This window comes from Cryptotermes secundus, unplaced genomic scaffold, assembly GCF_002891405.2.
Source record: "Cryptotermes secundus unplaced genomic scaffold, Csec_1.0 scaffold321, whole genome shotgun sequence".
In the NCBI taxonomy this organism is placed as follows: Eukaryota; Metazoa; Arthropoda; class Insecta; order Blattodea; family Kalotermitidae; genus Cryptotermes; species Cryptotermes secundus.
Genome location: NW_019721009.1, coordinates 1,725,303 through 1,742,069, shown reverse-complemented (window position 1 = coordinate 1,742,069; position 16,767 = coordinate 1,725,303). Strand labels below are relative to the sequence as shown.

The 16,767-nt window shown below is 38.7% G+C and overlaps 1 long non-coding RNA gene across 1 annotated transcript; it reads right to left on the bottom strand.

Moving 5' to 3' along the window:
* Window positions 1-3,462: 3,462 nt before the first annotated feature.
* On the bottom strand, window positions 3,463-11,794 carry LOC117283136. The gene is made up of 2 exons (XR_004514158.1): window positions 11,597-11,794; window positions 3,463-5,279 (listed from the first exon to the last, which is right to left on the bottom strand). It is a non-coding gene; the product is annotated as an uncharacterized LOC117283136 (long non-coding RNA).
* Window positions 11,795-16,767: the final 4,973 nt, after the last annotated feature.

Sequence of the window (16,767 nt, the reverse complement as noted above, 5' to 3'; positions counted from 1 at the left end):
GAGGAAGGGGATAGGACACGCTACAAGAACTGGAGCCACAAGGCACCCATTTTCACTTGCTTTTGTTGTAATCAACACATTTATACTATATACACATTTTTGCTTTAGTGATGTATTGTTGTGAAACTGCATGTATGTGAAACCTGTACTACCTTCCCTTTGTGAGTCCCGGGGTTGGAGAGAGATACCTACTGGTGCCCCGAGGGGGAGAGTAGGCCATGACCCCCTGCGGCACAACACATGCCCTTAATCCAATTAGACTCCCCACACATTCTCAGCGAATCTGGCAACATGAAATTTATCTACAGAACTCAATGGGATTTCTCCGTGCCCTACACTCTGCACATAAGGCCATCATTAGACACTGAGATATCATACAACAAATACATCATTCCTTATCCTAAGGCCAAGGCCATCCCAATCAGCAAAGATGGTCCCATTTCCCTATCGTATCTCGCCACTCCAAATCTGCGATAACATCACAACCATGCCATCCTCCACTGGGGACACCACGCAAAAAAAAACGACGCACAGCCGAACCCCTAGGGTGCGTTGGAATCGGCTATCATATAAAAACCACAGTCCTAAGTGTCTGCCATCATAGTAATGTGATGCACCGCTCGGTGGTTAGTTTGTGTATGCACAGGGACCCCTGTGTGCAAGACAAGTGCCCATATCCCTGCATGCAAGATCTTTGAAATTTACTAAATTTGTGGTTACTAACCACCAAAGATCTTGATAGGAGACAGGTGTTTAGTATATATGGACGACATATTGATCATTGGAGAAAACTTATAAGAACACAATTCAAAATTACGCAGAGTGTTTCAGAAATTAAGGGAATACAACCTCAAAATAGAACCTGATAAAGGTGAATTTCTGAAAGAATAGCTAAATTATTTAGGTCACATAGTGATGCCAGAAGGTGTTAAGACCAGATGAGAACAAGATTAAAGCGGTAGTTGGATTTCCCACACCTAACACGCAAAATGATATTAAGTCATTTTTGGGTCTCGCAGAATACTCTCATAAATTCATAGCAGACTTTACCACCATTGCAAGACCATTAACGAATTTACTTAAGAAAGAGAATGATTGGAATTGGACAGAACAAGAACAAGCCCATTTTGACCTGTTAAAATTTAAATTAACTAATACTCCCTTGCTGCAATACCTTGACTGCAGTAAGCCATTTATACTAACAACAGACGCTAGTGGCTATGCCATAGGAGCCATACGTAGTCAAGGAAAATTAGGACAGAACTCTGGGACCAATGATTCAGTACGAATCGCACTTCCAACTACTTCAACGCCAACTGAACAACCACAAATATCTACTATCTCTTATGAACACGAGGAGTCGTCCTATCAGACAGACAATATTCCTGAAATCTCTTCAAATACAAGCTCAACCAAAAAGAATGTTCTATCAAGAAAAAACATAAGACACAATACGGGGAACTAGAAACAATTTCTAACCTCCTAACAGCCCTTCTAGATCCCAAAGACACAAGAAAAGAACTCCAAACAAAACAGCCACAACCAGCACCATGGAAATTCATACCCTTGATAGGAATAATATCTCACGAGAGAATTCTGAATGTGATGGAAATTCAGGAAGAACTTCAACAAGTTCATCCAACATCAACTACACAAACGTACATCATCCATAAATCAAACATCACCAACATCCCTCCCACACAACAAAATCCTGCCCCTCATTTGCAACATTCGGCCATGGAGATCACTACCACTTCTTCTACTCTGTCTCCCATACAAACAATGCCGCAAGAACCCTCAAAAGCATTCTTTCATTCATTTCTGCCTCCTACCCAGGAATTGCAGAAGCAAATACAACTCTACAATGCATCAGATTTATTAAAAAAAAATCAATTTCTATCTCTGCATTCTCGGGTGCTTCAAGGAGTACCACACAAAGGCAAGAATAGATACATGATTATGCAGGGTGCAGATAACAAAAAAGGTATGTACATCAAATTTTACTATATAATTTTAACACATTAATCTGCAGAATCTGCAACAAAAGTCCTAGCTCATGGATCAGTTTGGGCGTAACTCATACTCATACTTCTTTTTGTTGTTCACTTAGGTATCATTTTAATTCCTCTATTAGGGTTTTACTCAAGTGGCAGTGTAACCATTCATTCTAATTGGTGGGCTATTTGTATTAATTAAATCTATATTAAGTTATGATTACAAAAATGCAAACAAAGAGATCTGGCAGATAGCCAACTCTTACACTCAGAAGGGACATAGTTCAAGTTTTGCTATGTGGACAGGAAGTAACATCTGGTACTTTCCTGGAATTCTGGCAGTTTCGGCAAAGTCGAAAAGTCTTTGAGAATTTGAGAGCTGACAGCTCGGAACTGCGATAACTTAAAAGTGGGACGGCCGAAGCCTCATACCCTGATCGTAATGCATCAAGGAGCTGTCATCCTTAGCATCTGCCAGAATCACACAGCAAAGCAACATGATTGGAAATTCACAAATTTAGGGAAACTCCTAGTTTGAAAACTTAACCAATGGCAAAAGTGGAGGAGTGGACTTCTCTTGGCGTCTGTGGTTCGTGGACCTCAGGTTTCAGAGAGAGTGCATTCCACCTAAAGGAGCCTTCATCCAACTTTCGGCAAAGTCAGTCTCAAATTTACAACTACGTTCCTTCAGAAAAGAAAGTATTACATGTTAAATATTACTAAGCGTAAACATTAAGAGTTTCCGTAATATTCAGTGAATGGAAGCGAATTATATAATTACTAAGTGCAAAAGTCGGAAGTGGTGTATGTGACTGTAGCGTAAGGTTCTTCCTGCCCTGCCTAGCCAGGCCCAAATAAGACCCCGGGATAAGAACTCACCTATACCAGTTAAAGAGCACAACCCAGATACTGTCTTTCCTTACTTGCGAGACACCTAAGGGAGTACAGGAAGCAAACTCTCGCTTACCAGCACCAACAACCACAATCCTCCTCTCTTCCCGCCTAACTTCTCGACAGCCACGAGAAGAGGGAGGACGGTGATAAGTGGAGCACAACGCAGGAGCAAGGAGGACGGTTACAAAGTGGCAACCAACGTAAGGACCCAACAAAGTGAGCGGTTAGAGTAGTAACTGCATTTAAAAATAAATATTTAGGCCTGTGCATGCGCTTCTACTAGTGATGTGCACGCGCGCGTGCTTCCACTAGCAGCATTTAAATGCCCAACTGCCTATATCGGGGTACTTTGGCCACGATGACAATACTCATTACTGGAGCGATCTGGGCACTTCGGACGTTAAAGGTTAATAACATTTTGAAGTACTGAAGTTACACTTTTAGTGCAAAATATATTTTAGGTGTCTTTTGCATTTAAAAATTATTGTTTCATTACTGACGGTGTACTTCAATAAGTAATAAGAATAATTTGATAAGAGTTATATGGAGATTGCAGATAGAAATGATCGAAGCCAAGGCCTTCAGAACATTCACTGGAGTATATTCCCTATTCAGAAGATAGCGATTGAGGGCTAACATTAGACTGACCCTCCACAAAGTTCTTATGATCCATAATGTCTTATGTTAGTCCTGTCTGGACATTTTGGGCAGACACCCATCTGAAGATATTCCAGCACCTGTAAAATAAGGTTCTCCTCACCACTGGCACCAAGGTGCACACCGGTCCACGATTTGCACATGGCGTAAAATTGTGAGGCACTTAAGAGCCATGTAGTTTACCAATTATAGCTTCCTGTATAGCAATGAGTCACTGTGTGTATCCCCTTTACATTCATGCAGCTGAAACATTACTGAACTGTTTTTTCTAGGTACCTCTTCCAAACCCTCCACTTGCCAGTCATACATCTGCCTCGGTACCGAGCGGGTAGCTTCCCACTAAACCTTCCTGCTAGTTTTGTTATTTTTAAAATGTCTCATAGGTCACTAAAGTCTTCTTGTCATCCCACAAGCTGTAAAGCATCACCACACAGCTTAGCCTGTAATATATTGACTTTATCGTCATTAGACCAGTTACTGATCTGTGCATACATCTCAACTTACAGAAAAACTTCATTCATGGATTTGACTTTCCATTCCCCTATACTGGATAACTCTTCCTCCCAGTTATAAATTTTGTATCTGCCGATTAAGCTATGCTATTCTACCATCTACTGATTTTCTTCATTAATATAGTGATACCATGACCAAAATTCAGAATCTTCACAGGAATATCAAAGAGGCATCAATTACTAGGAAACGTCACAGCAAGACACATCACAAGCAGTAGACCCCTCCATAACAGAAATATTTTACTACTCGTAAGCCCAGCTTTGACTACCTGATCCACAACAAGGCGATATGAGATGAGCCTGCATCCCAGTGATGAGACCATGACGACACAGTACCAAGGATACAAGCAAAAACAGTCCAAAAGATAGTGAACAATTATGAATTCTTATAAACTATTGTACAATCACTTGCAGATACAGGAATCAGTGCCAAATAAATTCATTTCCAATCCAAACTTGTTGTATAGTCACTAACATGTGACAATAATTATTTATATACTCTGACTAACCTTCTTCCTACCACTGGCCATGGCATATATCACCATTCATTGTTTCAAGGAGTTCTACGATAAACAGAAATTTCTTAGGTGCTGTGGGCCATCTGAGTTGTCTCCAGTTGAGAATGACTATGCATTCTACACCGATGCCGGGATTTCCACATACAAGTGTGCTGCCTTTGGGAAGACTTCATGCTCCCAAAGGAATGAGATGCCAGTGAAAACATATTCTTCACTGGTTCTCCCAAAGACTCATCTCACATGATAGTGCATTAGTTTCTACTACGGTATTAAACAGTGATAAATATGAGGTGCTCTGCATCCACTTGAAGACTGTCTTAATGGGATCTACACAGACCCCATAAAATCTCAACTGTGCATATTTCATTAAGTTAATGAGGCTCACTCATCTTAAGTGACAATACGTTACTTAAATATCAAATTAATACATTACAGTAAACAGATGATCGCTGTCCTTTGAAATTAGGCCAGCCTCAGGCAACATGGTCTTGCAGAACTGGTCCACAGGAACTGCTGACACAACTGAAGTGGCCCCTCATCAGAAATCCACCAGGAGTTATGCTGAAGCTGCTAATTCCATGTCTTCATTCACAAATTCACCAGCTAAGGGATCTGCTGATCGAGGATTTACTTTGAACACTGCACATGAACTGTTCCTTCACTTAGGGCTTCTGCTATGCAAGTAGACTCGAACACTTTCACAACTGTTAAATAAACAAAAAAATAAACAACTATTGGTGCCTTGGCAATAAATACCCCAAACCTTATCACTAACCCCTTATTGGTGCACGTTAGTCTCCTTTTATGCTAATTATTTCAAAACAAAAAGGGTAAGGCTCTCTGTGTTTCCCAATTTAGCCTTGAGGTTAGTGCTGATAATGTTGAAAAGCCTCTAAAGGAGCAATTAAACCTAAATACAATAGTCTACACCCGACTTAAAATATGCAACACTTATACATTCTTTCACGTTTCTGACACTGTAAATGAATTACCACATACAACACTGGTGTCTGCAGGACAGAGCACCTAACTGATCATTTTTATGGTAAAATCACACACGATAAGGTGCACTCCTCACTCAAACATGCCTGTCATTTGAGACACAATTCTTGCCATACAGTGAGCAAGTGTGTGAATCCAGAAGGTTATGCCTGCCTCTCTCCTTGGCAGTGGAAAATGCTTAGATATATTTTATCAAAACGTTCGTGGTCTTAGGACCATATCTGTTGACTTTTTTTTTAATAATACATGCTCTATTTTGAAATTATGCATTAAACTTGTGCGATGTTTCTGAAACAGTTCTTGACATTAAACACAGACCCAACCTGGCATTCCAACTACCTCCTTTTTATTGATGACCTTAAAAGTCCACAGAGCTATTAATTCACCTAGTTATGAGCAATGAGGAGCTTCAAACTTGTACTCTTTGCCAATTATAATTTGAATGCTCAAGGATGAGAAGGGCAGTGTATGTAGCACGAATAAGGGTGAAACAGAATGCATATAGGATATTGGTGAGAAAGTCAGAAGGAAAGAGACACTAAGAAGACTTAAGAGGTAGGTGAGTGGACAATATTAAAATGGAACTTAAAGAGAGATATGATGGGATGGTATGGATTAGATTGATCTGGCTCAGGATAGGGACCAGTGCAGGGCTCTTGTGAACACGGTAATGAACTTTTGGGTTCCATAAAGTGCTGAGAAATTCTTGAGTAGCTGCACAACTGGCGACTTCTCAAGAAGGGCTCAGCTCCATGAAATTAGTTTATTGTTTAAATTATTATAGTCAAATACTGATTGTGTACAGGGAAAGTGTTCAGCAAATTTTATGATGCCTGACTTCAGTAAAATTAAAGTCACTAATTTCACATGGAAAACGAACGGACTTAAGTACTAATTCAGACTTGGAAATTTTCTTATCTGCAAACAAATTATATTATGGGTCTGAGTGTATATAATGATGATTCTGTATTTCAGCATCCCGTTGCAACTGTTCAAATCAGCATCCACTGTCTATCCTCCATCAAAACTTCAACACTTTTACATTCTACACTTCAACACTACATGTTTCGGCCCCAAACGGCCATCTTCAGGTATTTTCACGTTACAGATATTTTACTAAAACTGTGTTAAAAACTGCTACACTGTTTTGATTCGTGTTAAAATGACACGCTGTAGCCTTCTTTTTAAGTAAAACGAGANTAATAATAACAAATAGAAAACAACATTAATATAGGAATTTATAAATTACAGATGGCAGTCAAAAACTGAAAGTAGACCACGAACGTGAGGGGCAAGCTGCCGAGAAAAACACCTTGATACATTTACGAAAATGACACCACGTGTGAGGTGAAATAATATGCAATAGAAATTTTAAAGGAGTTTATCTCTAATTACTAAAAAGAAGCCTACAGCGTGTGATTTTAACACGAATCAAAACAGTGTAGCAGATTTTAACACAGTTTTAGTAAAATATCTGTAACATATGTAACGTGTTTTTCCACCGAAGACGCCGTTCAGATTGTTAATTGGTTTATTTAACAACCTACAAGTCTTGGCTACAATTAATTATAACACTGATACGGGTTTACACAATTTACAAACCTTACGCACTACTCTCTTCACTCTGTCCTCAGCAGTCTACACGTATTTATAACGCGGGAGTTATACAAGTGCAACTTAATTACACACTCCCAATTACTTCTCTTGTGAGCCAAGCATCTGCTTCTCACATTATCATTTCTAATCACACACGCATCCAGTTCTTCTTTCCGCGACTGCTGCTATAATCCAACTGACTCGACTCAACTCAACTCCAGAATACACACTACTAGTTAACCATTCTCTGGCTAACTACTGACTGACTCCTGAATAGTGTTCGCTGCTACTTATTTAGCCTCGGTAAGGACAACACAGAAAACAGTTACGTAATAGGTACCGCTGTTTAGTACCGCTGTGGTTACCGATTTCCTAGCAACAATCGTTGCACGGCTCGCCTGTTACGTGACGTCATGTTTACCGCTTGCCTAGCAACAAGTCACCGCGGGCGGGAGGGGGTAAGGACAACACAGAAAACAGTTACGTAATAGGTACCGCTGTTTAGTACCGCTGTGGTTACCGATTTCCTAGCAACAATCGTTGCACGGCTCGCCTGTTACGTGACGTCATGTTTACCGCTTGCCTAGCAACAAGTCACCGCGGGCGGGAGGGGGGCGAAGAATTGACTAGCGCTGTTAAGTCCGCTGGCGGGGGAGGGGGATAAGTGTTGACTGCGTGTTACCGGAGCAGATGCAGCGCTCCGATGCCGCCACGTCACCGCTGGCGGGGGAGGGGATGTCCTCCATAGCGCAATGCGTCACAATAAAAATACCTGAAGATGGCTGTTTGGGGCCGAAACATGTAGTGTCGAAGTGTAGAATGAAAAAGTGTTGCAATTTTGCCAGAGGATGGAACAGTAGAAGTATATAAGATTGTAAACACATACAGCTGAGCCCTCTCAGTACCTGAGCCTAATCTTTCAGAGGTTGAAATTGCTATTACAAAGTTAAAGGAAAGTATAAATCACCAAGAACTTATCAAATTTTGACAAAACTCCATCAAACAGGAGATGAAACATTTCAGTCCGAGATCCACATACTCGTTAATTCTGTTTCCACTAAGGAAGAATTGCCTGTTCAGGGGAATGAAACTATCATACCAATTCACAAGAAGGGCAATAAAACTGACTGCAGTAATTATTCAGGAATATCACTGTCATCAACCTAATACAAAATTGTATCCATTATCTTCATCTCAAGGGTAAAACCATAGAGACCAAACTGTTGTGTATCATCAGCGTGGGTTTCAACGTAACAGATTAACTACTGATCAGATTTCTTACATTCATCAGATGCTGGAGAAAAAAAAATGGAGTACAATGACACAGTATGTTAGCTATTCATAGATTTCAAGAAAGCATATGATTCAGTTAGGAGGTAGGTATTTTGTACAATATTATGACTGGGTTTGGGTATCCATGAAATTAGTTAGGCTAATTAAAATGTGTTGGAATGCCCTCTTTTTATTCCTAAAATGCCTGCTGGTTTCATGTCTTATATTGTTCAGATTGTCCCCATTAATTTCTCTTGGATCCTGTAACCACTGCAATCTGGCTTGTTTTATTTGGTCCAATAATTTTGAGCATCCTTTGTCAAATCATGGCTTATGCTTTTTCAGTTCACATTAACCTACACTCTCCTTGGCAGAAATTTTGATATTCTCTCTCATGGTTTCCTAAGCTTTATTAACATCCACCTCAGTGTCTAAGTTTCCGTAAGCCGCAAACTTATTTGAGATTTCAACACAATACTGCTCTTTACCCTCTGCCTCATTCAATTTCTTGAGACTGAACCTCTCCATATGACCTCTATGCATTGTTTGTTTGCTCACTGCCAGTCTTTCCCTTGCCCTTGCCACCACCAGGTAGTGGTCAGTACCACAATCTGCTGCCCTGAATGATCGGACATAAAGTATACTTGAGTGCTGTCTCCTATCTATCAAAATATGGTCAATTTGATTGCGAGTCTTTCAGTTAGATGTCTAAATTTATGAATGTTATGATGTGGCGTAGATGGGTGGACAATATTAAAATGGATCTTAGAGAAATAGGATGGGATATTATGGATTGGATTTATCTGGCTCAGGATAGGGACCAGTGGAGGGCTCTTGTGAACACGGTAATGAACCTCTGGGTTCCATAAAATGCTGGGAAATTCTTGAGTAGCTGCAGAATTGGTGGCTCCTCCAGCAGGGCTCCGCTCCATGAGTAAGTATGAACATTCAACAGTCAGGTTTTCGGATTACTACTGATAACTCCATTATCATTACTAATTTCATGCAAACTCGCATTCCCAAACACTGGTTTGAAAATGTCTTCCCTCCCTACTCTGACATTGAAATCTAACAAAATTTCCATGGAGTGCTTTGGGAATTTATCAAATACATATTCTAGTTCTTCTGTTGCGGGGTTCGCAACCCTTTTTATATTTTTTAATTTTAGGAACTTGAGTCTGATGTCTGGGGCCATGCCCTCTACTAAATTTACAGCACGTCAAGAAGTTGACCTGCTTCCTCAGAGAAAAAATGTTAATCTACCCCTGCCATTCCATAAATTAGTGGAGTCCTGGAGTGTTTTCGTCTGGGACCTATCCTTCACCAACAGCTGGTGTAATCTGATCTGCGTGAGGGTTCATGTCTCGGGACATTGGGCTGCAAGTTTAGTTTTAGATAGGTTTTAAGAAGAAGAGGGAAGTTGAAGGGGGCATTTTGTCTGGGTTGGGGCTATGGGAAGGCTGGCCAGGCTTACGTCCACCAGCGCTTGTATGTAATATACACTAAGAATCAATAAATCCTCTATTATCTGTAGTGAGTATTTGCTCTTTGTGGTTGGAATACCCACTCCAGCAGCCAACTGACCATCACCATCACTGAATTATTACGCTACCGCTCGGCCAACATAATTCAGTTGACCCGCCACCATCTTGGGTCACGACACTTCACAGAATCAAATTCTTTGAAAATCTGGCAAATTTAAAATATTTGAGAATGACAGTAGCAAATCAAATTTCAATTCAGAAGGATATTAAGAGGAGACAGAATTCAGGTAATGCTTGCTATCATTCAATGAAGAAGCTTTTGTCTTCTCGTCTGCTGTACAGAAATTTGAAAATATAAAAACCTATAATGCTGCCTGTGGTTCTTATGTGTGTGAAACTTTGTCCCTGACATTAAGGAAGGAACACAGACTGAAGGTGCTTGAGAACAGGGTGCTAAGTATATGTGGCCCAAGGAGGGATGAAGTGATAGGGTGGAAAAAAAACTGCATAATGATGATCTTCATAACTTGTCCTCTTCACCAAGCATAATTAGAATGAGCACGTCATGGACAATTAGGCCACGCCATAAATCATGCGGTTAGTCGCTGGCTTCCCACTGCGGGGGCCCGGGTTCGATCCCGCGGTCTGGTCAAGTGGGATTTGTGGTGGTCAAAGTGGCGCTGGTGCGGGTTTTCTCCGAGTACTTCGGTTTCCCCTGCCAAACTTCATTCTTCCAAATTCTCCATCATCATAATCACCCGGGGCAGGCTACAATAGACCAATCTGTGGCCGCCGTGCCAAGTGGACCCAGTTGGAATCCACCCCCCCCCCCTACTAAGCGAAATAAAAAAATAAAAAAAGTCAAAGAGGATGGGATGTGCAGGGTATGTAGCATGAATGGGGCGAACAGAAATACACATAGGACTTGGTGGGAAAGGCAGAAGGAAAGATAACTAGGAAGAACTAGATGTATGTGGGAGATTACGATGGATCTAACTTGGGATGAGGTGGTATTAACTGGATTCAGCTGGCTCAGGATAGTGGCCAGTGGAGTGCTCATGTGGACACGTTAATTAGCCTTCCCAATTCTACAAAATGTTGGGAAATTCCTGAGTGGCTGAGTGACTAGTGGTTTCTCAAGACGGGCTCAGATCCATTTATCGTCATGCTGATCTACTTCTTTCACATGCAATTAAATCAGTTGGGTTAATTCAGCCCATCATATTTTCCTTCTTCACCATGTTGAATCTACTGACGCCCAATTTTGCTTTGGTCTGATCTAAAATTCAGTACGCTTCGGTTGCTTGGGCCTGTATTACGATTACTGTCTCCAACAAACTTGCACGTACAGAAACGGTAATGGCAGCCCTTCGCCACGATATTTTTTTAATCTCCAGTATCTCCGTAATAATTAATTGGAAAAAATAAATTTAATATTAGGAAGATTGCGAGAGTCAGGAATTAGGTTCCGAATGACGAAGCAATGGCTCTTCAACTACGCTACCAGTTAATTACAGTATTATTATTCTATTATTCTACATTCAATACTCAAACCTGCCTTCAGTCACGCACCAACATGGCAAGATGGCTACCTTCAGTAATACACGTTCTCACTCCCTTCCAGCTTACACATGCACTAACCATAACTTATTTTCATGTCCACTTACCGGTATTTAAAACAAAAGTTTGTGCAGTCAGGATCGAACCCATGTATCATGGCTAGAAGTTAGCTCCCTTCACCCGACCCTGGCCCGAACACTGTTAACGCAGTACGCTGGTTACTATTCCAGCTTGCTCGGTTAAAATCACAAACAACATTCGACATCTCCACAATACCTTCAACGACTACAGCCGATTCAACGCTCACAGCGCTCACAGCCCCTCAGCCCGCTCAGCAAAATGCTCTAAACATGCGCAATGGTCACCTGCGCAAACTGCTTTTGCTGTGTATTTCCATCTCTACAAAACTGGTCGCACATCTGCACCAATCACAATCTATGATATCTGTATGAACAAATCCCTGACAAATAATTTGAGTTCATGATCCATTGGCGGCAGTTATGGTCGGCCGTGATCAGTTGTGCAATAGTGAATGCCAATCTATAGGTTATTGCTTATTCCCTACTGATTGGTAAGTATTCATTTTGATTAAATTTCGTTGTGAAACGGGAGTCGACGTTTACGCCCTAGCCTACATCTCCATGTTAGACGTGTTATTTGTGTATATGCATCTTATGCCTACTACAATGAATGAAATTAAAAATGTATAACATTTTGTCAAGCCAAAAGTCTTTGTCATTATGATATTTCATTCAAATTATTCAAATCTTATTTAGATTACGTGAGTATTCTGTTCAGTTATCTTTGCAATAACTGAATGGAAGTACGTCCTCATAATTGTGTTATGACATCTACAGCTTTCTATTTAACACAAAGGACTATAGAATGTCAAGATACTCTAACTGTACCATTATTATCCTAAAATTTTTGTATCGCTTTTTGCAGTACAAAATTTAACAAAGACAAGTATGCGCTGCCTCTGGGTGCTTTTCATCCAGTAGGCAGAATTAAAATTCTTCAGCTTTCCCATGGATCCAGCAGGAAAAGTTGGGATATCCTGCACTATTAAGTCTGCTACAATGTTGCCAATAAATATTTATGCAGTAGACATTCCTTGAAACGTGATTTCACGTACATCTCAACAGAGTGCAGTTCCGTGGGGCTTAGATTCTGTTTTACAGTCACTCCCATAATCTCCTGTCCCTCCGTCACATATCCCTTCCTTCAGTTATAACTCCCAAAAATGATATTCAGTGACCTACATTCCACTAGAACTTACAGTAAAACACTGGTGCACTCTGCTGTAACACCTATTCCTATTAATGCAGACAGTCCTTCCACTTCCTTTGAGATGTCTGCAGTCCAGCCATCACCAACAGCAGCCAACACCTTTGCAGTGAAAGAAACCTCTTTCCCCGTAAGTTCTGTAAATATAAATGCTTCTGATGGTGAACTCTAGCAGATTACGTGTCAGAGTTCTTCTTCCAAGCCTAGAGTAAGGCATTCTCTGCTGAAAGAAATTAATTTGTCTTCCCTTTCAGAATTGAACCCCAGAAAAAGGAAATTGTGTGAAGATGTTTGGAATAAAGAAAATGCGCTTTGTAAACTCAAAGAGAAATACAAGGGAAAGAAGATGAAAAAGCTCTGTGATGTGGGCAGTGATCTAGTCATGGAGAATTTTTCATCTTCTTTGAGTTTCAAGACTGCCAGGATTTTTAGGAACAGTTGGCAGAAGTCTAAGGGGAGTATGTAGAATTCTGAAGACACAGTGTTGGCTCTGTTTCTCCTCGAACATAGCCCCAAATCTTATATTCTTCTCCAGACACTGATTCCCCTCCCATCCAGATGATCCTTGCAGTCGATTCTGAATACTGTTCCATTTAAGACAGACATCAATGCTCATGTGTTTCATGCACTCCAGCACACTCTGCAGATAATTTCTGGCACAGACCACTATTGTTGTCTCATGTTTGGTGAAATGTCGATTAAAGAGAATACACATTTCAGTGAGAAGTTTGACTGCGTTGAAGGTTTTAAGGATTGTGGAAATCGGGGCAGGACGCATAACATTGCAAATGATGCTCTAGTTTTCATGATCTGTGGCATACATAAAAAGTGGATGCAACCAGTCACTTACAGCTTTAGTCATGGAAGCACTAAGGCAGAGGTGACTGCAGGACTTGAATGAAGTACTTGATGCCTGTCAGAATGCTGGAATGAACGCCATTGCCACTAACTGTGACATGGGTGCAATCAATATCAAGGCCTTGAAACTGCTGGGTGCTGCCAAAAGGAAACTATTCTTCAGATTTCTTAATGAGAAATTTGCACCTGGAACCTGTTCCTAAAGTTTGATGTGCAGTTTAAGTCTGAGCATATAAGCAACCAACTTCCTGTTCTTGCTAACTGGGAAAACATATTGAGACTGTATGAAGACCACTCTCACAAAATAATCATGTGGACTACGATGCATAAGAATAAGCTATAAATAGTAATCTCTGACAACTAATGAGTAATGTAATGAACATGTGCAATTGAAATGAATTCAAATGAAATGAAATGCATCAAAACAAAAACAAACTGAAGCCATGAGTATAACTACTGAAACTTGCTGACAATTCAAGCTATACATAAATTTTGGCACAGCATCTGTGTTGACAACTGAGGTATTTGGGCCATTTTGCTCAGGTCATGAACACAGCTGTTAAATGTCCCTTTGTTCATTCAGGGAAAACTGTAAGAAGAGTCTTCTCTAAATGAAATATTTAACAATCAGTTAAAAAATGAAATATGGGAAGATGTGCTTAAAAACAGATGTAAATAGAGCATACAGTTTCTTCTTAACTAAGTTTCTCAGGTATTTTGTAAATATCTTTCCCCCCCCCCCAAAAAAAAGAAAATATAAAAAAATAGAGGTAATAACTCAGGACAGAGGCTGCGGTTGTTATGTTTGTTAAAGAAGAAGTTGCCTTTTGTCAGTAAAACATTGAACTATATAAAGAAATATCAAATTACCTATAAGAAAGTGATATCGGAAGCACAGAAAAGAGAAAATAACAGGATTATTTGAAGGTCAATAAATCATACCAAGACATTAGGGCAAATAATAAAAAGGAATCAGAGAATTATCAAAAAACAATTAAAAATATTTCTTTAAAAATAGGCTCCATGATAATTACAAATCCATAGTACATATCTCATCAATTTATTGTTTTTTTTTCATAGAAAATGTGGATAGGACATTAAATCAAAATAAGAATTGTAAATTTGGTAATGATATTATTAATAATAAAATATTGAATTCAAATTCCATGTTTCCCACAATTACTGAAGATGAGGTGTTAATTGTAACCAGGAAACTGAAAGGTACATTTTAAGCAGGCTATGATGACATACCGGAAAAGCTAGTAAAAGAAAATATTCAGTTTATTCATAACCACTAACATTTGTATTTAACATTTCATTATTTTCTGGAATCTTCCAAAATTTGATGAAGACTGCAAAAGTTCAGCCTATTCACAAAGCAGGAGGAAAACAATAAATTCACAAATATAGACCAATTTCAATTTCGCCAGTCTTTTTTTTAATTCTTGAAATATTAATATATAAAACAGTAGTGACCTTCCTAAACAAACACAACATGATATCTGAGGCTCAAAGTGGCTTCAGAGAGAAGAAACACAACATAAACATTTATAGAAGATATCCAGAAAGTGTTAGATAATAAACTATTAGTTATGGGCATAGTTTTAGATTTAACTAAGGCCTTTGATGTAATAAATCATAAACTACTGCTTGCTGAATTTGAGCTGTATGATCTTAGAGAAAAAATACACACATGGATGAATTCATATCTTACTGGGAGAACTCACTTTGTATAAATACAGCAAGTAGATGAAAAGACCTGAAATATAAAGACATATACTTTGTTATGTAAAGAAATAAAAACATGGTGCACCTCAGGGTCTTGTTTTGGGGCCCCTTTCTTTCTTGCTGTTTATAAATGATTTGCCCCAAACTGTTCAAGAAGCTAAGGTGATGTTATTCGCGGATGACACAAATATATTACTCATTGAGAAAAATCTCACATCTTTAAAAGGGGAAAATTGTGAAAGTTATGATACAATTAGAATATTGGTTCTTGACAAATAATCTTTTAATAAATACAGAAAAGACCAAAGCAATACTATTTCAGGGAAGAGGATCTAATTTAATTCATAGACCCATTCTATATTTAAACAACAAAGAAATAACTTATTTATCACATTTAAAATTTTTTAGGTATTTATATCACAGAAAACTTCAGCTTGACCACTCATATATAACAATTTTGTCAAAAATTAAACAAAGCTCTTTATTTGATTAAATCCTTATGCAACTCAGTAAGTATACCTGTATTCAGAAATGTTTATTTTATGAAATTTGAATCTACATTAAGATATGGTATTATATTAGTTTCTTTGGGGGGGGGGTTAAATAACAGTAATGCAGTATTCAAAACACAGAAAAAAGATCTAAGACTTATTAAAGGAGTTAAAAATGGGGTCTCTTGTAGAAATTTGTTTGGTGATTTTAAGAGTTTAACTGTAATTTCATTATATATATTTGAGATCTTGTGCTTCATAAAAAAGAATAAGAACTATATGACTCACTATTCCAATATTCATAACACAAAAGGGAACAAGTATTTGTATGTCTGTTATGCAACATTGCTTATTGTAAAAAAAATGTAATTGACATGGGAATAAAAATACATACCTACTTACCCTTCAGATTAAAAAGAATAGAAAATATTATGGTTTTTAAAATTAAAAAATTATTTATAAAAAACTGTTTTATTCTCTACAAGAGTTCTTTTTAGTAAAAATGATGGATGGTATTTTGGTAGTTCAAGTTAGTTTCGATAAGATTTCACTAAATGTGTGACGCTTTTTTACATGGCTGACCTGTGTTTTTAGCGGTTTATATATATTTTTTGTTTTATACTGAATTCCTGGGAGTTGTCATCCATGGTTGGTAAGCCATATATAGCTAGGGAATACTGATAAAAAAATGGATTGTATTGTTTGTTTATTTTCAAATGACTCATCCAATTGTGCCTGTATAACAGTTATGGATGTTAAATAAATTATTAATTAACTACTGTAAGAAACCATATTTATTTCAAGAAAAAATTGAATAGAATTTTAAAATTATTTATTATTTATTTTCACAGCCTTATAGCATGCCTCAGCAATAAATATTGAAGGATAATCTTCATAATAAATGGCTCAGTGTA